General features: G+C 43.9%; 1 long non-coding RNA gene across 1 annotated transcript; it reads left to right on the plus strand.

The window, feature by feature from the left end:
- The first annotated feature begins 821 nt into the window (after positions 1-821).
- Positions 822-21,945, plus strand: LOC309802452. Its single transcript, XR_014293797.1, has 3 exons — positions 822-1,012; positions 16,340-16,546; positions 21,731-21,945. It is a non-coding gene; the product is annotated as an uncharacterized lncRNA (long non-coding RNA).
- The last annotated feature ends 676 nt before the right edge of the window (positions 21,946-22,621 follow it).

Below are 22,621 nucleotides of genomic sequence, written 5' to 3' on the forward strand. Positions count from 1 at the left end.
CCACTGCCTCGAATTCCAAAGAATGGCAGGAATTTCCCAGGCTGCTTTTGAAAATGAACACAGAAGCCTGAAACAGCAGCCTATGCTGCGTTCATCCTTTCTAGAACCGTTATGTGTCTTCTGTGTGCTGGAAATTAAATGGTCTCATTCTCCCCCTGGTATTTTATTGTTACAAATTTAACCTGTTCAAATGTTGTATTAAATTCCAGTCTTTTCCAGAATAATCCACATTTAATTCCTCATTCCGCCAACTATTCAAAATATCCCTCTTGGCAGAAAAGCTGTGTGAATTGCAAACTCTTTTAGATTTTGTTGAAGTCTTAAGAACACTACTTACCCATGTATTCAACTGAGGCCCTTTTATTCCATTTCATTTCCCCAAACTCCTCTCATACAATGTCAGGGTCACAAAAACCAGGAGCAGTGACTGGCCACGGTCATTCACCTTTCCTTCAGTGGTGAAAATGGCATTAAAGTCTGCAAATGAAAAAATATATATCAAATTAATTACTGTCTTTTCCTCCAAAGCAAAAGATAATCTAACACCATTCTTTTGGACATAATGCCATTTATGTCACATAAGGGGGTTTTTGTGTGCTCAAAAATGATGGTGTTTAATACGTGTGAATCAAAACCCAAATTAGCTAATTAACTGATGTGTCTGAGAATGAAATGAAGAATCCATATGCTGTGAAAATTGTCAAAAGCACAGAAGAAATGTCATGGCAGGTGAGACTAGTTCAGAATTTCTCTGCTGGTGAAACAAAAGATGCTTTTTTTTTTAAAGCACCATAGCATAAAACTTTGGTTAGCTGGGATGGTCAGGAAATGAATCATTGGTGGATTGTTAAGTTGTCCAGAGAGCTGAAGGCAAGGTTTTTTGTTTTGTTTTGTTTTTGTCCACACCACGCGGCATGTGGGATCTTAGTTCCCCCACCAGGGATCGAACCCGCACCCTCTGCATTGGAAGGGCGGAGTCTTAACCACTGGACCACCAGGGAAGTCCCTGAAGGTAAGTTCTTTAAGTAACCAAGGTTTTTTGTTTCTCTTAATCATTTCCCTATTAACATGGCTTGCTCATTCAGAATCATCACTATGAACACCAAAAATTATTTACTGAAGGCCTAGGGACTATGAATTGGGAGGGTTTTGTCCCTTCATTAAGTTGCCCCAGATGGTGCTGGATGTGCCCGAGGATGACCTCAAAACTGAATTCTCTGTGTCCTGACTCTCAGGTTGGGCTCTAGAAGACTGAGTCCCAGACAGTTGACATGATGCTGGGGTGACGTCCAAGGTATCATTTCTGTTGATGAAGTATTTACCTCCCCCAGATTCCTGATCTTCAGTAAGAGTTGGTTAAGATGTACCTCATGTAGAATGTGTGCAAACTAAAAGCTCCCATCATGTTATTTTTTGCAAGAAAAAACCCCTGCAGAGATCGTTTCTTTAATAGTCACCATCATCTACAGGGTGTGATGGGGAATCCCAGTCCTAACTAATCCAATCTTGAGTTACAGAGGAGAAAAGACAAAATTAGATTCTCAAGTAGAGCTTACTGGCTCTGGCAGTCAAATGCCTCACTGAAAATTCTAGAAAACCACAGGAAAAGTCCAGGCTGACAGAGAAAACTGACAACATCAATATCACTGAAATGTTACCAGGTAACACTTCAAGATAAACTGATCCATGAATTTAACTACTGGTATAACATCTCTGTGTTTCTGATTTGTATAAATTTTTGGAGTGCCAAGTTCTAAACATTTATATCTGGACTTCCGTGTGTATAAATTTTCCAGAAACCTGAAGCTGTTTAAAGTGATTACAAACATTTTATTTTTCCCATTTTGTGGGGAGGTCAGTACATTTCAAAACACATCATGTGGTTTCTTGCCTGCTTAACCAAGAGAGACAGGGCCTCAATTTTTCTTCTCTCAGGGTCACGGGCATACCTATGCACACCTTGTACTTGATCACAGAGCAATGAGACAGTGCTCCTTGGGATTTTCTTCCCAGTTGGGTAACTTGAGGAATATTTCTGAATATGTTTTTTATCTGTGAAATACAGAACATAATAGTGCCTACCTCAGAAGGTTAGTGTGACAGTTAACATAGACAATGCAAGTAAACAGACAAGCATGATGTACCCACTAAAAGGAAGACGAACTTTCTTGGCCTCTATATCAATTTATCCTGGATTCTGTGCCTTCTCTAGTTCTTCTGTTTTCTCCTTGATCATGTAGCTGTCATCCAGCTCTTTTCATGTTTCTGGACTACCTGCTCTTTTAAATTTTCCATTTCATATTTACTGTGGGTTGCCAAAATAAAATGCAACTTCTTAGAACTGTGTGTAAAGCAAGAGAAAATAGGCCCTGAATTAGGGCCTCTCCTCTGCCCTAAAATCCTTTCTGAGAGACTTTATGACTGTTATGTCTGGTGGATACTGGATAGTAGTCTACTCCCCTTTCCCAGCAGCCATGTCCTGGGTGGCTGTGATTTCCACAAGTCTGACCCATCAGGTATGATAAAAGACCATGTCTCCATGTCATCTTCCCAAAACATTCCTCACATGATCAATCTTGCCCCAGAATTAGGACCTGGTATCAATGCATACTAATGAAACATAGAATTTTTTCAAAATGTTGTAGGTTAAAGAAAGTGCAAAATTTTACCTATGCGGTATTTTTTATATAAATTTATTTATTTTACTTATTTATTTTTGGCTGCGTTGGGTCTTCGTTACTACATGCAGGCTTTCTATAGTTGTGGAGAGCAGGGGCTACTCTTCATTGTGGTGCATGGGCTTCTCATTGTGGTGGCTTCTCTTGTTGTGGAGCACAGGCTCTAGGTGCATGGGCTTCAGTAGTTGTGGCATGCGAGCTCAGTAGTTGTGGCTCATGGGCTCTAGAGCACACAGGCTTAGTTGCTCTGCAGCATGTGGTATCTTCCCAGACCAGGGATTGGACGTGTGTCCCCTGCATTGGCAGGTGGATTCTTCACCACTGCATCACCAGGGAAGTCCACAGTATTTTTTGTTAAAGTAGCTGAATCTACTCAAGCCTCTAGACCTAACTCTTTTTCTTAGAAGGAGAAACTATTATAAATTGAAAGAGATATAAGAGCTGGACCAACGAAATGCAGTGTGAAGACATTGTTTGAAATCTAATTGGAATAATCGAACCAAAAGAATCAAAGCATTTTGGGACTTCCCTGGTGGCTCAGTGGTTGGGAGTCTGCCTGCCAATGCAGGGGACATGGGTTCGAGCCCTAGTCCGGGAAGATCCCACATTCCACGGAGCAACTAAGACCATGCACCACAACTACTGATCCCACGTGCCACAACTACTGAAGCCCACGTGCCTAGAGCCTGTGCTCTGCAACAAGAGAAGCCACCGCAAAGAGAAACCCATGCACAGCGATGAAGACCCAACGCAGCCAAAAATAAATAAATACAATAAATAAATTTATTAAAAAAAGAATCAGAGCATTTTGATACAATCATGGAGCCTTAAACACGAAAGAGGTATTCTATGATATTAAGGAATGATTGTTATTTTTGTTGTGATGATGATATTGTGGTTATTTTTTTTAAATCTTTGTCTATTGAAGATACATACATATATATTCACAGGTTAAGTGATAGGATAATTGTTATTTTTGTGGAGATGATATTCTAGTTATATATATATATATGTATATATATATATATATGTATATATGTATATATATATTTTTAAGTCTTTTTCTATTGAAGATACATACAGATAAATTCACAGGTGAGTGTTACGATGCTTAGAATTTCCTGTATAGCTCTCCAGCCAAAAAAGAATGTGTATGTGTGTGTGTTTGTTAAAGGGATAGAAAATGAAAATAACAGGATATTGATGTCTTGAAGCTGAGGAAGGATATGTAGGGATTTACTATACACTTCTCTTAACCTTTTGTAAGTTTGAAATTTTTCCAGATGAGCCTTTAAATTTATAGGCTGATACATTTTTAGAATTTCATCTTAGCTCACACATTAAAGCATCATGCTCCCTGGGATGGAAGGCCAACCGAGCCTTCCATCATCACTCATTTAGCACCTACTGTGCCCCCAGCCAGGCAGCTCTGAGACATCGAGCTCATTAGCAACCATTCCTAATGTATCCTTTGACACTTGGATACATTTCTTTTTATCTAATCAATTTTACAAAATCATGATCACCATGAGATTCTTATTTGAGGTCAGCACAATTTGAGAAACAATTCAATGAGTCATTTTTGACCTTGTATCAAATCGCAAGTATTTTTAATTAATATATAGACACATATAAAGGCAGCATCAATTGTTATTAACTAAGTTAATGAAAATTTATACAATGAAACAGCTCACCTCTCTCAGTCTTCTTTGGCTTCAGTTCCTTTGGTCTTTCCAATCTGTTAAGCACCGCTAAGGCTATTTTTGGAATCCCTCATTACTTCCAAATAAAGAGTCTCAGTTCTTTACTACTTTGAGTCTAGCAAAAACAGCATGTACCTGAGAATCAGGAAATAGAAACTCATGCCCAAGACTCTGCCAGCATGAAGTTTGTGACTTGAGAAAGTCACTTTTCTGTTCTGAGTCTTGGTTTCCGAATGTAGGAAGTAAGGCTAATTGTACCTGTCACACATTATAAGGATTATAGGATATTATACTGACCCCTATATTATGAGGATTATGCAAAAATATACAAGCCGTGAAAAGTAATGTTTAATCACTTGAGAGGCAGGAACTGACACCTCAAGACACCTGAGACCTCAGTTCAAGCCTTCCTACTCTCACAGCAAAAATATCCATGCCCTGGGCCACCTTCATGTTCATTTGGATACTGGAGTTCTTGTGCCTCTGAGAACACCGTGAGGGATAAATACAGTGGCAGCATGTCCTAGAGGCATCTGGGGTGATGCATGGCTGGTCTTACACCCAGTTAACCCCAGAGATGGTTAAACAACATTCCCCCACCCTGTGCTTCACCTCGGCGACCCGTGATGGTGCCTCACTGCTGCACTGCAACTCAGTGAGGACATATCAGAATTCCGGGGGTGTCTTTGTATAAGCTCCCCTGATAGCACTTCTCTAAGATTTCCTTTGTTGTATAACGCCAGTACCGCTGATGCAAAATATCAAAGGAAATAAATCTGCCCCTCACATCCCGCACCAAGTCTATGACAGTAGTGCATTCAGGCAACAGACACAAGCATTCACCCCAAGACAATTCTCTATGGGCAAGGAAATCCAATGATCCAGATAAGAGGGGGTCAGGAAAGGAAATGAATGTCTTATCTAACAGGATCATGAAAACCTTGTAAGTGGCACCCAGGAGGACTGGAGGGGTGTTAAGGATGAAGAGAACATTGTATAAAGATGAATAGTGGCCGTCCCTGCAGTGTTGAGTTAAACCAGTGGCCAAGAGCCATCTCGGATAACTTCCCTGGAAACTCAGCCTCATGAGCTGAGCCCTAAAGGACATGGGTAGGCAGGTGGCCTCGGACCTTCCAGTGAAGGAGGCTAGAATAAGTGTCAGTGTCTCAGAGCCCACATCTGTTCGCAACACCAGCCTTGAGTCAGCCCTGGTGTGCCCACCCCCAGGCCACCCCCCTGTCCCAGCAACCCCAGGCCTTACAGAGCCTCCCAGCGCCCCATTCCCCTGCCTGATGGGACGAGACCACTGTGATCTGAGAACAATTCCTTCCACATACATGATACTGCATTTCGGTTCTTTCTAATAAACAGGAGCAGATCTCTACCCGGTCAGCCTGCCCCTTCCCATTCTCACTCTGAATTAGATTTAGAACCTTACAAAGTTGGAGGGGTCTCTAAGAGACCAGATCCCTTGTATCCCTTGGTTCTGTTCTGCTCAGACCCTGAGCAAAAGTCTCGCCATCCCCTCCTCAAACATGAATGATTCCATGTGCATTCTGGTTACTCTCCAAAGCTTTCTGTGTAGCTTCCCTCCCTGGATTTTCGGTACACACAGAGCAGTGTTGAAAATACGCAGTCATAGCTGCGATCTGGGCATTTGGAGAGCTCTGGGTTCCACATAGCAAGGTGGGGCGATGGATGGGCCCCCAAACTAGAGCGCATCTGATGAGATGGAATGAATGCACGGCACCCTCCAACCTCCCGAGTGGAGCGGAACTGTGCAGTCGGAGAACCAGATAGGAGTCGGAGGCAGCTCCAGTTCTGATGAGCCTGGGGTCAACTTCCGCCTGGACACCCAAATGAAGGGCACGTGGAAGAGAAAATCTCCATGGGGAGATTTTGATCGTTAGGCAGACAGCCAATGAGGAGGCTTCTCTGATGCAAAGAAAATGTGGAGCTCAGGCTGCTGCTGCAGAATGTAGGTCCAGAACCTCCCCTCCCATTCCTGACACATGAACCCTCACCTTGCCCACCCCCTCCCTTTAGGGTAAGAACCTCAGCTGGCAGAGTTAAAAACAGACCGAGCCACTCCTGTTGCAGCCTCTTCCCTGTCCGTTCGACACACTGGGAGGGGGTAGAGGATGCTTTCTTCCAGTATCAGTCCCCAAATAGATACCCTCTATACAAACATTAGTTCGAATTTGTTTATCATAGCAGGTATGATAAATAAAACTTTTCCACCTTACGTGTGATGTTGAGGTTTTCCTCCAAAATTAAAACCCATGGGGACAGATCTCCCCACAATGTGCTGAGGGCAGTGAAAGTGCCCATCATACCCTCATGTGGCCATGACAAACGATGGACAGCAAATAAACTCACAGACAACACTGCAAAATCACCTCTCCCCAGCTTCTCTGAGGGCAGCATCTCCATTCCTGAGCCTCAAACTCACCATGAGCTGGAAGGATGAAAACATCTCCTGGCCCCAAGGGAGAGAGCCTGGGGTAACTCTGACATTTCAGGTAGCCAATTCAAGAGTCACCAAATCCCAAATCTCAGGGCTCCTCAGGTGTCAGAGGATGTCTATCAAGATAAAGTATCTGCAGAGTAGCGGGCAAAGAGGTAAAGCCTGGGAAGAACAATTTCACCACGATTTTAGTTATGGCTGGGAGAATGCCATAGCATCATCTAATTGGTGTTAACATTTCATTGCTCCAAAAATATTATTGGGCGAGCATTTTGTCTGGTTTCCTTAAGAAGAGAAAAGAAATAGAAGCAGGGTTCACCACTGAAGATGTCTGCATTTGGCTGGCCAGGAAAAAAGGCCCAGGGTTAGGTAAAAACCTAAGGTCCAACAGCGTAGTAATCCCTGTAAGGTCAGTGGCAGGTCTGTGAAGCAGACTAGAAAAAGATGCATAAAGAGAAAGCTTGAGCTTATTCAGAGCTAACACTTATTTAGCTTTTACTATGTGCCATGCCATATGGTAAATTCCTCACCAGGCTTTGAGAAAGATACTATTATTATCTCCCTTTTACAAAGGAGTAAAAGACACTTAGAAACATTGTCACCAAGGGTCAGCTAGGCCACGAAGAAATTAGGCATCACCCAGACCTCTCTGATTCAAAAGCCTGTTTCTCTAACCACCATATTTTATTACGCAGTCTCCCATAATGTTACCATCCTCCAAGAGGCCAAAGGGGAGAGCGAAAGGGCTAAAATGGAGTTGAAGGTAGAAGAGGGGAAGAGGTTTGCACAAAGAGATGGTGTCCTGTCCTAGTTTGAAAGCAAGCATTTCCTTTCTAACTACAAAGACCTTCATTGTTTTCCCTGTGCTCATCTACGTTTCCAAAATTTCTCTGATGAACACATAAAGGTGTCTAAAACATTGCAGGCAATATTGTATTAAAATTGTCAGTGGGGCAGATTTGGAGAGCTTTTAAGCAGAGGAATCAAGGTTCGTAACATTCTGCTAATGGCATCACTTCATATCATGGAGGAGAACACTGGGGTCCCAGAACAGGAGACACCTTGCTCAGTGGCACAGCAAGATGAAGGCAAAGGGGTGAGAAACCAGGGATGTACCTGGTGGGGGCTTTTTCCATCTCACCGTGTTTTGCTGAATTTTTCCAACAGGGAAGCATCAGGAAGCCAGAGACAGTTCAGGAAGATTAGCAGAGTGGCAGAGTGGAGGGTGGATTGGAATCGGGAGTGGCTGCCAGGAGAGAAACTACTGGAAGAAAGGGATGGCCAGGCTCCAGACTTGGCCTCAAGTGGGAGGCTTAGGGACAAGGGGCAGCGAAGAGAAAACGTCAGACCACAGTGAAGGAAGACATGACAGAACCCAGAAACCAGGTGTGTCTACAACATGAAAGAGTGACAAGGGTGAGAGATGTATGTTCTGGAATAGAAGGCAGTGGTGCAGTAGTTGACCTTCCTGACTGGTCTATGACCCAGATATCAACCAATGTTGAACTCCAAAATTCTGAAAGCCAAGAGCAGAAGCACCTGCTGCCTCCCAGTCTGCCTCCACTGCCACAGTTCAGGACACTGAATTGGCAGTTCTCAACATTTTCCCTTCAGCTGCACACCCGACATTTGTTATTTCCATATACAACATGCCCCTCAAATTTTGATGAACTCATAAAAAAAATGTGTGGAAGTAAAATGCTACCCAATATTTTATTGTTGCAGCTATTAGAAGAAATTTCATTGTGGGAAGTGGCTGTTGTAAGATAGTCCCTGTGGCTCCTGATGTGTTCTCTGTACCCCTGACCATTTTTTTCCAGTTCAAGAATGTACATCAGAACATAAGTCAGTAAGTTTTCATAGAGACATAATCTTGAATCTAGTTCAATTTATTGAAAAATTGATAAGCATTGATTCTTCCACTATTGTGACAATGAATGACTTGTGAGCCCCACTCTACCTCATCAAGACTGTGTCTCTGGATGGCCCACTTGGGGATCCTTAACCTCCTAGCTATCTCCTGACCTCCTGACCACTAGGGGGCAGTTGCTTAGGCATGTTCCTAACCTGGACACTACCCTGACCTCAGTCATTTTCTGACTTCCCATCTCCTGATAGATGCCTGACACTGTCCATCCCACCGACCCCCAACATTCTGGCTCCATGGATCCACCCTCCTGATCAGAAACATTGACTTTCTTCCATCAACTCATTTGCCCTGATCCTCAACCTCTCCACCCATTCCAACTTGGGCAGGGATAGTATGGCGTCATATGGATTATTCAGTATTCTCCATGACATAGTCATTAGTAAGATGGTAAGGGGAGATATTGGTTAATGAAAGAAAGATACCGTAACAGGCAACAGAGAAGCTAGAGCTACAAAATGGCTAAAGGGAATGAAGATAAGAGAGCTTGCAAAACAGTAAACACATAGACTGCAGGCTCCCACCCCCACCTACCTTCTCAAGGGTCAGCCCCACATATGACACTCATGCTCTTTCCATAAGAGTTTCTCATGCAGCCCCTGGTCTGCCCTGTTACTCTGTTCCAAACAGCAGTGCTCTCACTTTACTTCCCCGGCAGATATAATTAGGTGAACAATGCATAGCTCAATTCCCTTTGTCCAAACACACTTTAACAATTTTTATATGGTTTCACCTTAACCAACAGCCAATATTCCTCCAGTGCTACTCACTGCTCAGATGGCCCAGTCTCATTTAGATGCAACACAGAAAGAAATGGGATCCCAAGTAAGAGGATTCTGTTTTCCAGGAAAATTATGGCTTTGGAGCTTGGAATAATTGATAGCCTTCAAGCAGAGATTTTTCCATTAGGAAACTGGAAATATGTTTATAGGAGGAATTTAAGAAGTCCCAGGCATTATTATTAATATTATACTTATTTTATTCTTGTAAGCAAGAGAAACCTGGTATGAATTTATCAAAACTTTCCAAGACCTGTTCATGCAATGACCATATTATCCCAACTGAACTGACTATTAAATGTACTTCTGGAAGCAAGAGGACAGAATATTTGAATTCAGGAAGGGTCTTAGGCATAAAAAAGTTCAAGTATATAACTTTTATATCTGTGATCTGAGCACATTTTCCCAACCATTACACAGGGAGAAATTTCCTGGCATAATCATTATTGTCGTTTCCTTCAACTGTTGAATTAACACTTCAGATTTCCACCTTCCACAGTCTTTAAAGGAGGGAGCCATGTGTACTCACCACCTGAATTATGTAATTTGTAGCCCTCAGTCTTTCCTCCTTTTCTTTGATTGATTTTTGTGTCTAAGCAGATTTTTCAGACACTCTTTAACTTGAATCTGAATCATAGAGCCTGAGAGCCCCAGCCAGGTGATGAAAGGGAGAGAGAGTCACACACCAGATTAGAAAGCTTTTCCCTTGTATTCTGCCCCACCAGCAATAGTCCATGTCCACTTCACAAGAGACATAAGGAACAAGCTGAAATAAGAAGGAAAACATTCTTTCATAGGGAAGGGTGATCTCTTGCAAGGTACCCCTCAGATCACTCTAACTTAAGGTGTTTGCTTAACTGTGAGACAGATGTAAATGAATCGGGGGTAAATTGGATCCATGATTGGATCTCAGAAACAAGATCATCACTGTCATTTTACAGATGAGTAAAACGGGGTCCGGGAGGGAAGGCAGGATGTTTGTGCAAGTCAAGGACCCATGATCACGTAGCATCCTCCCATCCGAGCTGGTTGGCACCCCCTCCCCAATCCCAATAACTACATCACTTATTCATCCTTCATTCACTCAGTGTTTATTAAGCATCTAATAGGCACCAGGTCTTCATAACCACGATGTGGTTGCTACTGAGGAAGCTGCTGGACTAACAGGGGAGAGAAACACACAACTGTGTGGACAGTGGATTTAAGCCCAGCAGGTCACAGCAGGGAACGCAGGTGGAAAGCCATTGCAGTGACCTCTGGGAGCAGTGATGAGGGCCTAAGCCCTGAACATCACAACAGAGAGGAAGGGAGGTGCTCAAGAAACATTTCACAGGTAACATAGCAGACTTGCTGATCGACGGGATGAGGGAGGTAATGCCGAGGGGGATTTTGAATGCAACCCCCCAACCCAGAATTTCCTTGTCTTGAGTGTCTGGTCACCTAAATTAAAATTGGGATGTAGTGAGGAAAATTGGCAGGTTATCCAGAATGAAAGTTAAAATGGGAAAAGTAAGAGAGAGCCACACACAAATACCGTGAAAGGGGACAGGAAGGAGAGATTCGCTCCAACTGGGAAGGTTTCCCGACAGAAGTGACCTCTGAGGCTTCCCTGGTGGCGCAGTGGTTCAGAGTCCGCCTGCCAATGCAGGGGACACGGGTTCGTGCCCCATCCAGGAAGATCCCACATGCCGCGGAGTGGCTGGGCCTGTGAGCCATGGCCGCTGAGCCTGCGCGTCCGGAGCCTGTGCTCCACAACGGGAGAGGCCACAGCAGTGAGAGGTCCGCGTACCGCAAAAAAAAAAAAAAAAAAAAAGTGACCTCTGAACAGAGTCCTGAAAACGGAGTGGGATTTGAAGAGGTGAGAATGGGAGGGCAATGCATTCTGGGTAACAGCCCGAATGAGCAAGAGGAGGAGTGTTTGGGGGATGAAGTGGAGCCCAGTGTCGCCCAAACAGAGGATGAGAAGGATGCACCATGGGAGGCATACCTGGCTAGGGTGCCCACTCCCTGTGTGGGGTTTCAAAAGCCAATAGAAAGGGTTTGGATTGTCCCCTGGGCAGGGGGGAGAGCAGGAAGACGACAAGATCAAAGCAGAGCTTTGGAAGATACTTCCCCAATTTTTCAGAGTTAATGAGACTTATATTATCCTTCTGAGCCTAATCCAAAGCAGAGGAGTCAATTCTACTGCTTTGGAGGCTTGAAAATGAATAGAAATGAAATTAAATAAAATCCTTTTCACATTCCTCAGGTTGGCATCTCTCCAAAAAGAGCAGATAGAAAGAGGGAGCAAAGATAATGTTTGCCCTTTTACACTGCACAGTGACCAAGCTGCTTCCTAGGTGGGTCTCAGATAAACTGATGGACATAAAGGAGTACCTAGTGACCAGAGACAATGTCCACCCTCCGAGGAAAGGGAGAGTTTTTCGGAGAAGGTGGCGTGAGGAGGTGGCCTTCTGGAGTCCTCTAACAAAGACTTGCAGGTGGAGAGAGGGGGTGGCGTGGAGGAAGACATCGCCTCGCTTCTGGCAGTCCTGGCTCCATCCAGGGAAGGAGCTGGCCAGCGGACAGGGGCCTCATGGCACTGAATTGGACCCAGCCAGTTGGCACTGGATTTGCGCAAGGGAGATGCAGGATTACAAAGGAAGGGAATGAAGTATCTGGGATGAGAAAAGACCTAGGAATCCTGCAGAATGGAATGCAGTAAGTGCCTCAGTGCCTGGTGTCCTAGCACAGGTTGCACCCCAAATCCAAAGTCTGGTGTCCTTGAGGTCACCAGCCAAGTGAAACTGACCCACTTACCTGTCAGTCTCTCTTCCTCAATTTGGGACTCCCTGGCAACAAGGACCACCAAGACTGGTACCTGGTCTCGATCTTGGTGTTAGAACCTCACACAGCACCTGGTAGAAGCCAGACAGACTGGCTGACTCAGATGGTGAGAGAGAGGGAGCTGGGCAGGAAGGTGAGAGCTGCAAACAAATTATGCCAACAAATTAGTGTCTGTTAGTAATGGGTAACTTTAACGAATCATGTCAATACAAAATATTCTACTGTAATCCTAGTTACATGTGAATGTCTCTCTCTCTCTCTCTCTCTCTCTCTCTCTCTCTCTCTATATATATATATATATATATATATATATATACATGATTACATACATACATACATATATATATATACATACCTATGTGTGTGTGTATATATATATATACATACATATTTGTGTGTGTGTGTGCGTGTATATATATATATATATATATATATATATATGACAAAGTGATTAAATTATGTTATTTCTTAGTATATTTTTTTGTCCAAATCTTAAGTGCTGTTTTGGAGTAGTTTCTTTATTAGGCTTTATAATTTTTATGGGAGTAAACGCTGCAAACCCTGTAGTGGAGATTTGGAATTCTTGCACACCCACTGCATCATCAACTGTTTGTACTCCTGGCAACTGTGACCCAGATTCCTTTTATGAACATCAATTTGCCCTAATTTGCTTGTTGGAACCATCAACGAGGATGACATCCTCTCCCCTGGCTGAAGGGTTGGGGCCATCATCAAGGCCAGACAAACTAACTCTCTCTCTTTGGGGACTTGGTGTCAGGCAGAGTGATACAAGGAAAGAAATAAATTATTAGACTTTTATTAAAAAGAATATCAACTTTATAATTCTCACACAAAATAATTCATAATATTTAAAAACAAAAAACAGTGATTCCACGTCACTCCTGAGCCTGCAGGGGAATTGTTAGGAGGACTGTGATAACCAAAATCACAGACAGGGAATGAGGGTGCCAGTGACTCAAGTGCTGTGACTCAGCTCTGTACCGTGGAGAGATCGAGGGGCCGGGAATATGGCCACCCTCCCTTTCTTTCACCTTCCTCCTGCCCAAAACTTTGTCATATAAGCCAACAAAGTCTTAGTCACTGATTATTACATGGGGATAGAGAAAGTCATAGAAGGACTTGTCTATATCTAGACAAGTTATAATCCTTGTCTTTTGTATTCATTCCTACCACATCAGGCGTGATGAATATACATAGTATACAGTTTAATACAACAAACCCACCATGTAGGGTCTATTATGCACATTTCAGAATATAATTGGGGAAATAAAGCACAGGAAGACCACAATTCCCTAGCCAAATTCTGACATGAGTGTAGCACACCACAGAAATAATTCTGTCGGTAGATGAAGTTGTTTGGCCATTGGGGTTATCTTATAGCCCATAGGGGTTCTTTGTAGATACAATGTGCTAAGTAAGCATTTATCCATAAAACCCAAACATATTAGGCACAAAACAACAAAACCAAAGCACCAGGTTTTATTAACTATTGGGTAGTTAATAGGAAATTAACTAACCAGTACTCAGAGATTAATATTGAAGGCAACTCCACACATTGGGCTGCATACTGAACTTATGATTCACAAGAATGAATGTCCTCATGTCTGTTATATCTCATAAGGAATAGGAGGACAGAGTAACTGCTGGGCATGGGGGTAATATATGGGCTGGCTCTCTGATGTGCCACTGTCCCTTTGTCAGCTGCTCATATCAGAGTCCTGGCAGGGGGATCATATTTGAAGGCTGGGCCTGAGGGAGTGGCACCTTCAGAAATGCCAGGCCTATTTCCTTTAGTGAAGAAATATTCAGGGACTTCCCTGGTGGCACAGTGGTTAAGACTCCACCTGCCAATGTAGGGGACACAGGTTCGACCCCTGATCCAGGAAGACCTCACATGCCGCAGAGCAACTGAGCCCACACGCCACAACTACTAGAAGCCCGCACACAGCAACGAAGAGTAGCCCCTGCTCTCCGCAACTAAAGAAAGCCCGCGCAGCAATGAAGATCCAATGCCGCCAAAAAAATAAATTAAAAAAAAAAAGAAATATTCAAAACCTTTGGTTCATTCATCCCTATGGAAGTGCCTGTCAGGTAAGTCCTGGATTCTTACTGTTTACTAATCCAGACTCTCCAGCCTTCCCTGTGCACCTGTAAACTCCAGATAGCCACATACATTAGCCAGACTCAGTTTCTGTTGCTTGAAACCAAACACCTGCTTCCTGGGGGACCCAAATCAGAACTAAATAAACAAACCATCAGGCTACCAATGGAGGCAACAGTCACCTTCAGCAGATACTGTGATCTTGAACAGGTGGAACACTTAAGTCTCTAGAACACCCTTCTTTCAATCAAGAACCATCGAGGGCTTCCCTGGTGGTGCAGTGGTTGAGAGTCCGCCTGCCGATGCAGGGGACGCAGGTTCGTGCCCCGGTCCAGGAGGATCCCGCATGCCGCGGAGCGGCTGGGCCCGTGAGCCATGGCCGCTGGGCCTGCGCATCCGGAGCCTGTGCTCGGCAATGGGAGAGCCCACAACAGGGAGAGGCCTGCGTACTGCAAAAAAAAAAAAAAAGAGAAGAAAAAGAAGAACCATCGAGTGAGCACCTACTATGTTCAGCATCCCATGACAACCATTTTCAGAGAAACAGACAATAAAAAAACATTTTGTCCTGTACTACCTGCCCTGTTCTTAAACATTTCCTTCAGGTTACAGGACCCACAGGAGCTGTTGGCACAGATTATGTTTCAGTCAGTTTTCCTGGAATTCAGTATTAAATAATTCCCTAAAACATGTTAAGTAGGGCAACACGCTGCTTTGATTGTTGTTACCCTCTTGTTGCAAGATTTTGGAATGTATTTTCTTGGAGGTTGAGTTGAGCAAACACAGACTACCTAAGGGGTTAGTATGGGAAGCACAAAATTGAAGTGTTTCTACAGGAGAAAAAAGTAATACATGTTTGAGCATTTCAGTCTAACAAAATGGAGCACAGTGGAAAGGTACAGGTTTTTCACGTTTTTAGTGACTATCGTAATATTAGCATCTTTTTCTTGAGTGCTCACTCACTATATACCTGCAGCTATTTTAGGTTCTTTTTATTTGTTATTTCATTTAATCCTCACTGGTAAAGAAGCAACCTAGAGTGACTGAGATGTGTCCAGTGGCTCTGAGACATTGAGCAGGACAAGCAGGGATTTAAATTCAGGTCTTTCTCCATAAGAGAACAGACTGGTGGTTGCCAAGGAGGAGTGGGTTAGGGGAAGGATGCAATGGGAGGCTGGGGGTTAGCAGATATGACCTTTTATATATAGAATGGGTAAACAACATAGTCCTGCTGTATAGCACAGAGAACTATAGTCAATATCCTGTGATAAACCATAATGGAAAAGAGTCTAAAAAAGAATGTATATGTATGTATAACTGAATCACTTTGCTGTATCGCAGAAATTAACACAACATTGTAATCAACTATACTTCAATTTAAAAATTGAAAATAAATTAAATAAATAAATAAATAAATAAATTCAGGTCTTTCTGATTCCAAAGCCTAGGGCTTTCCCAGCCTCCCTATTTAATCCTCATAATAAATGACATTTTTTGATATGTGGTGCCTCCAATTTGGTTTCATACAACCCTCTCTTTTGATAAATGAGAACAGTGAGGCCAGGGGGCTCTTGACTAGCATCAGAATAAGCACTAGAACTTGGGTGTCCTGAACCCCAAACCATTTCCCTTCCCACGACCTCACCCTACAAGAAACCCTCCCTAAATCCATCATGGTGCTTATTAGCTTATTAGTCCTTGTTATTCCAATCCTACAAATAACAAAACTCATATGAGGCACGCATGAACCCCCGTTCCTCTTTCCTTCTCCCCTATGTTTCTATCTTTGCAGCTTCTCCTTATTTGAATCACCTCCCTGTTCCTCCCGTCCTTTCACCAGAGCAGCTGTGGCAGGCCCGTTTTGGAGGCTGGAGTCATTCGGGAGTGACCAGGACAGTGGGAAAGCCAGAGAGAAGCCGAGCAGGGCTGGTTTCAAGGACAAAGGAACGGCTGGTTCCTGGTACTGGAGGTGGCCACTGCCAGACTGGCGAGGGCAGAGCAGGCCCTGGGGAGCGAGAGAGAGCAGACGTCTGGCTGCAACTGTGCAGCAGCCAGCAAGACTGGAGCCTGACAAGGCTTAACTGTCCCTCTAGTGCTGTGGATGGGAACAGGTGTCCCAACAGCTGATTGGGCAGCTAGGCTCCTAACAGGGACATGGGGTGGAGTCAACTGGGCAGGGAGTGGAGGTATTTATTCCTAGATGGATAGGAAGCCTTGACCTGCAGCCAGTCAGAGGCTAAAGGCAGCTTGACGAGGGGCAATGCTACTCAAAAAGTGGTCCTTACTTGAAGAGCATCAGCATCTCCTGGGAGTCTGTCAATATGCAAATTATCAGGACCCACCACAGACCTGCTTTTTAACAAGATCTCCAGAGGATTCCCATGCACATTAAAGTTTGAGAAATGCTGGTTGAGAACAGCTGTTCTCCAAGTGTGCTTCCCAAACCAGCAGCGGCAGCAACTCAGAATTTGTGAGAGGCATATTGTCAGGCCCCATTCCCAGACCCTGAGGATGGGACTCAGCAAACCATCTGAATGAGCCATCCAGGTAGCTCTGAGAGGCACATTAAATTTTGAGCAGCGCTGATTCAGGGTAAAGCTTATACATTCTGGAACAAGGCAGTATGGACGGATCTCCAGAAAGCTGTCCTGACTGTTGCTGGAAGAAAGTCCCAGGACACGGGCACTAGACAGTTGTATCTCCTGCTGTTCCAGCCTCCTGACACACACTTACCCACAAAGATCAGATCCAAACTTTGTGCTTCCCTAGCTGACTCCGAGATTCCTAAATTTCACACCTGAGCTGGGTGGAGGTCACTGAATCAAGTAATTGGTCAATCCAAACTTGTGTAACATTTTCAGGCAAGCTGGACCCCGAAAGAAAACAGATAATCCAAGATAGGTAATGCAGCTGGGGTCTCCCTGTCCTTAAGAACCAGATGTGACCAGTTAGAACTTCAGTCCTTGACCTGTAGAAATCCAGGTTCCTCTCCCAAGATTTCTGAGTGTTCCTGAAAAGTTTATAATCACAGCATCCCTTCCAGGTTCAAGTTCCTGTAGCTGAATCAGGTCAGCAGATGGATAACCTCACTCACCCTTGCATGCAGCCCCCTGAACCCCACAGCATGAACCTGGATGAGGGATCCAGTGCATTGGTGGTGTTTGTGGATTTAAAAAAAAACTCCCATTGGAAGTAACAGACTTTCCAAATTTCCTGGGAAAGGGGGTGTATGTCTCAGAAATGCAAATCATTTCTCACTGAGTAACATCATTCCCATTCTTAAAAGCCTCAGAACATACCATGATGCCCTGACACTCTCTCCTATCTCTTTTCACCGCCTACTATCTTCTCTCTGCTCCCCTCTTTCCCCTCACTGCCCCCACCCCATCACCAATTTGCTACTTATTTATAATGCAGAGAAATTTGTCTCTTGACTGTCACTAAAGTATGCCCTCATTATCTCATCTCCTATACCGAGCAGGATATTTTCCTAAATAAAATATTTTCTTTCCTAAGAGTAATTCTAGTGTCAACTAAACCATAGAGACAGACAGATGAATAGCACGAGTTTTTGCTCCACTAAAGCACACAGTCCCTCTGCCTTCCCGTCCTCTCCTTTGAAGAGTCTTCATCATCTCTTTTTGTCCCATTTTCTTAATCTAACTCTGAGATCACTTCTTTCATTTATAATAATTATGGTTATTTTCTCTCCTTCCTTTGTCTGAGATCCCTTTCTTAGTTCTTCTATTTCATTACCCACATCACAGCCCAGAATTATACAACTTTCATCTGTGGATCCTTTCCATGGCAGCTGGCAGCTTTATACAAACGCCAAAATCTGGATATTCTTAGTGTAAAGGCTGGGCTTCCCTTCTACCATCGGGGGGCTTAGGAATCCCAAGTGGAAGGGAACTCTGTCCACAATTCCCGCTCTCCTTTGCATTCCCAACACCAGCCTCCTGGCTTAGGACCCTCACTAGTCTTTCCTCGACTATTACAATAGCATCGTTAATGATGTCCCCGATTTGGTCCCTACTCCACCCACCACCTCCAGGTCCCCATTGACAGTCAGTCTCGTGCTCACAAATCTTCAGTGGCTCCTAGTGGCTTACAGAACAATACTAACCTTCCCCCAGCTCAAGTCTCCTACTGAAATAAGAATGGAGTATCAGAAGGAAGATGGGAAAAACAGAACGCTGGACAGAGGAAGAGACAGCACTGACGTCTCAGCATGGAGGGAGGAAGAGGCAGAGCTTGTACCCACAGAGGACAGTAGAACTCAGGGTGCCAGCCATAAAGGTGACCCACAGGAGAAGGGTTTGAGATACCTGGGGCCACCTTGGCAGTCATTGAGATTCAGCTCAGGAATCAGAACTCTGGGTACTCTTATTATAAAAAATCCAGAATAAGAGAACAAGTGGAGATAGATGTTGGACATGGGGTAGGTAGAAAAATGAGCCAGGTCAAAGGCCAGTTTGCCAAGGGAATTTATTCTGCACTCTCTAATGCAATGACTCCATCTTGTATTGTTATACTCCCTTGAGACAAAGAGCTATATGAATGACCAGCTTTGGGACCTTATTTCCAGAATAAACTCCACTTGGTTCACTCCTTCACCTGAACACAGTGTAAAGGTTTTATTTAGTAACCATATTTGTGCCTCTTTCTTTTGGTTGTCTACCTGTGGCCTGTGCTTCGGGACCCATGCTGCCCCAGACAGAAAGCTCTCCAAGGTCAGGTACTCCACCTTATGGGTTAAATTGCTGTGTGTGGCCCTGTTTCAGCCCATGAACTGTACTGCATCATTTAGATTTTACTAATGAAGGGCTGCAAGCAGCCAAAGGAACCATCTGAGGGGCTGGGAAGATGCTAGTTAAGAAGAGCCTTTGGCCACCTACAGTGAGAAATCATTATTTTTCGTGTGTTTAAGGCCAAATCTAAGTCCAGGGAAAATCTGGTGAGTGGAATATTGAAAAGCACAGATGAGATGGAGAGAAAGTCGCAGCTATTTGTCTGGGAGGTGATGGGGCGAAGCTGTGGTTATTTCAATGATGGAAGGAAGGAAAACGCTGCCCAGGGAGACTGGTAAGGAGGACAGGTGTTCTGCAGGTGGGAGTAAGCATGGACCAGGTTTGGATTCAGAGACACTTAGATTTGAATCCCAACGCTTGTTATTTTCCCGAGTTTTGTCTAGCTCCATTTATGTAATCTCAGTTTCCTCATCTGTGAAGTGGGAATCCAAGCACCTGTCCCAAAGATTTGTGGGAAGATTAAACTGGGACAACAGGCATAAAAGGAACAAGTATCTGGTCCACATCAAAAAGTGCTGTTTCCTTTCTTCCCTCCCTCCTTCCTTCCTCCTTCCCTGCCCCCATTCCATCAAACCAGCTCCTAGAAGGCAGTGCACTGGCAATGAAATAAGACCACATTTGTCCTCCCCCAGAAGCATGTCACCAAAATATTGACAAAGATTTGAGGACTTCTAAATAATCCTATAGGAGCTACCCAGGGTGAAAAGAGAAATCGTTGAGAAACCAATTTCATCCTCAGCTTCCGAGGGCTTATTACAAGCAATGGTGAGGAATAAGTATATAAAGATGACTGGCATTACAATAGCCCCATTCATCCACCAACATTTTCAAAGTCGCTCAGAAAGTTTTCCAATATCACATTTCATCCCTCTCCCAAGAAACAAGCATTTTGCTCATCTGTGAAATGATATCTCCACCATTGCCCCTGTAAGAAACATGGCATCCACTGAGCTGCCTCAGACACACCACAGGGAACAACATTCACAGGGATTTGGAGAGGGTCAGAAGAGGTAGGACATGATGACTTGCCTGGGATCTAGCCAGGATGTCAGAAGTAACCGTTCAAAACTTTGGCAATGGCTATAGTGTTACATGCAAGAAGTCCCCAAACAGACAGGGCACCGTGTGAGGTACCTCCATCCCCTGACTTCCATATGCTTCTCCCTCACAGAGCTGAGCTGAGATGTGAGCCTTAAGAGCTGTCTTGTGGACCATTTGCTTCAGTTCACTTTTCTGTGGGCATCTAGGTTGAGAGCAGCCTGCTGATGACCCCGTGTAGGCAGAGAAACAACTTCACTGGCAGGAAAACCGCAATGTCTGCATCTGGCAAAACACAGACTCCCAGCGGGTACTTCAAGGAGTTCCTCTGTGACTCAGAGAGGAAAATATCACCTCCTGAGTCACCAGTGCTGTCCCAGCCAGCTGGCTCTGCCTCTCTCCAAAATCTCCTCCTCAGACCCTGACAAGCCCTTCAGTGAGACCACCACCAGAGACCACCAGGAGATGCTGAGCTGGTGTAGACAGACACAGAGGAGTACTTCTGACTATCCTAGTTCAGTGAACTGATTGGGACTAACCTAGAAAGATACATTCCTTTTTGTTGGCATAATCCATTTTGATTAAGAGATCCATCCAGAGCAGGCTTGAAATTGTCCTCTAGCAAACAGGGTCATTTTGGCAAAAAAAAACAAAAAAAAAGTGGACAGAGGACCCCTCCTGCAGTGGGGGCCCCTGGTCTGTGTGCCTTCTGGTCTGACTGCTCCAGAGAGAGCAGGGCATGACCGAACATCTAAGACAGCCCAGCCGGTTAAACGCTAAACAGTACCACCATGTGGGAATGACAGAGACCCAGAATAAGTGCATGAGGGAAACCGCGGACAAATTGGAACTTAGCTCAGGAAAAGAGGCTCTTGGTTAAACTATTTTAACTTTCAGCTGGACTTGTGGCTTTTGATTAACCTGTATGCAACGTGTGTTTATGGAGCGCCAGGAAACACCAGGCAGAGAGAACATGGTACGGCAGAAAGAGAACAAGCTTTGAAACCTCGGTCTGGCCTCCCTCTACTTCAGTCTTCTCATCAGTAAAATGGGGATAATACCATATCTAGCATGTAGGGTTGATGTCAGGATTAAACATTACTGTGGACTACATTACTGGCCTCATTCTTCATTTCTCCCTCATGCTTTGACATGTGAGTTTGAAACACCCCCTATCCACCCACCACCCCCTCCCCTTGACTCCCCACCCCTTGACTTTGGGTTTGGCCATGTCACTTGCTTTGACAGATTGAATGAGGTGAACGTGACAGGGTACCAATTCCTAGCATAGGTCATGGAGGCCTTGCATGTTTCCACTTGGCCTCTTGTCCCCCTGCCATAGCCAAGAGAAGAGCATGCCTTGGCTGGACTCCTGGTCCCAGGATGATGAGAGACACATGGAGCAGGGCCACCCCCATGACCAGAGCCTGGAAAAGAGCCATCCTGGTTAACTCACAGAGCTTCAACAAGAAAAACCACTCAACCAAGCCCAGCCCCACTCAACTGAGATCAGCAAAACCCTAGAAAATATGAACACGAATAAATGATTGACTTTGGGTTTTGTTTGTTCTTCTCTCTCTAGCTGTTTTAGGTGTAAGTTTAGGTTGTTTATTTGAGATTTTTCTTGTTTCCTGAGGTAAGATTGTATTGCTGTAAACTTCCTCAGAAGCAACCTAAATGTCCATCGATAGAGGAATGGATAAAGAGGATGTGGTACATATATACAATGGAATATTACTCAGCCATAAAAAAGAATGAAATAATGCCATTTGCAGCAACATGAATGGACCTAGAGATTACCATGCTAAGTGAAGTAAGTCAGACAAAGACAAATATTATACGATATCACTTAGAATCTAATCTTAAAAATGATACAAACAAACTTGTTTCCAAAGCAAAAACAGACTCACAGACTTCAAAAACAAACTTATGGTTACCAAAGGGAAAAGGTGAGAGGGAGGGATAAATTAGGAGTTTGGGAGTATTACACACTACTATATATAAAATAGATAATCAATAAGGACTACTGCATATCACAGGGAACTCTACTCAATATTCTGTAATAAGCTATATGGGAAAGGAATCTGAAAAAGAATGGATATATGTATATGTATAAATGAATCACTTTGCTGTACACCTGAAACTAACACAACACAGTAAATCAAGTATACTCCAATATAAAATAAAAGTTAAAGTAAATAAATAAATAACATCCCTGAAACAGAAAAAAAAAAAGAATAAATGATTGAAGTGTTCTTAAGCTATTGAGCTTT

This window comes from Mesoplodon mirus, assembly GCF_964341445.2.
Source record: "Mesoplodon mirus genome assembly, chromosome: 4".
Classification (NCBI taxonomy): domain Eukaryota; kingdom Metazoa; phylum Chordata; class Mammalia; order Artiodactyla; family Ziphiidae; genus Mesoplodon; species Mesoplodon mirus.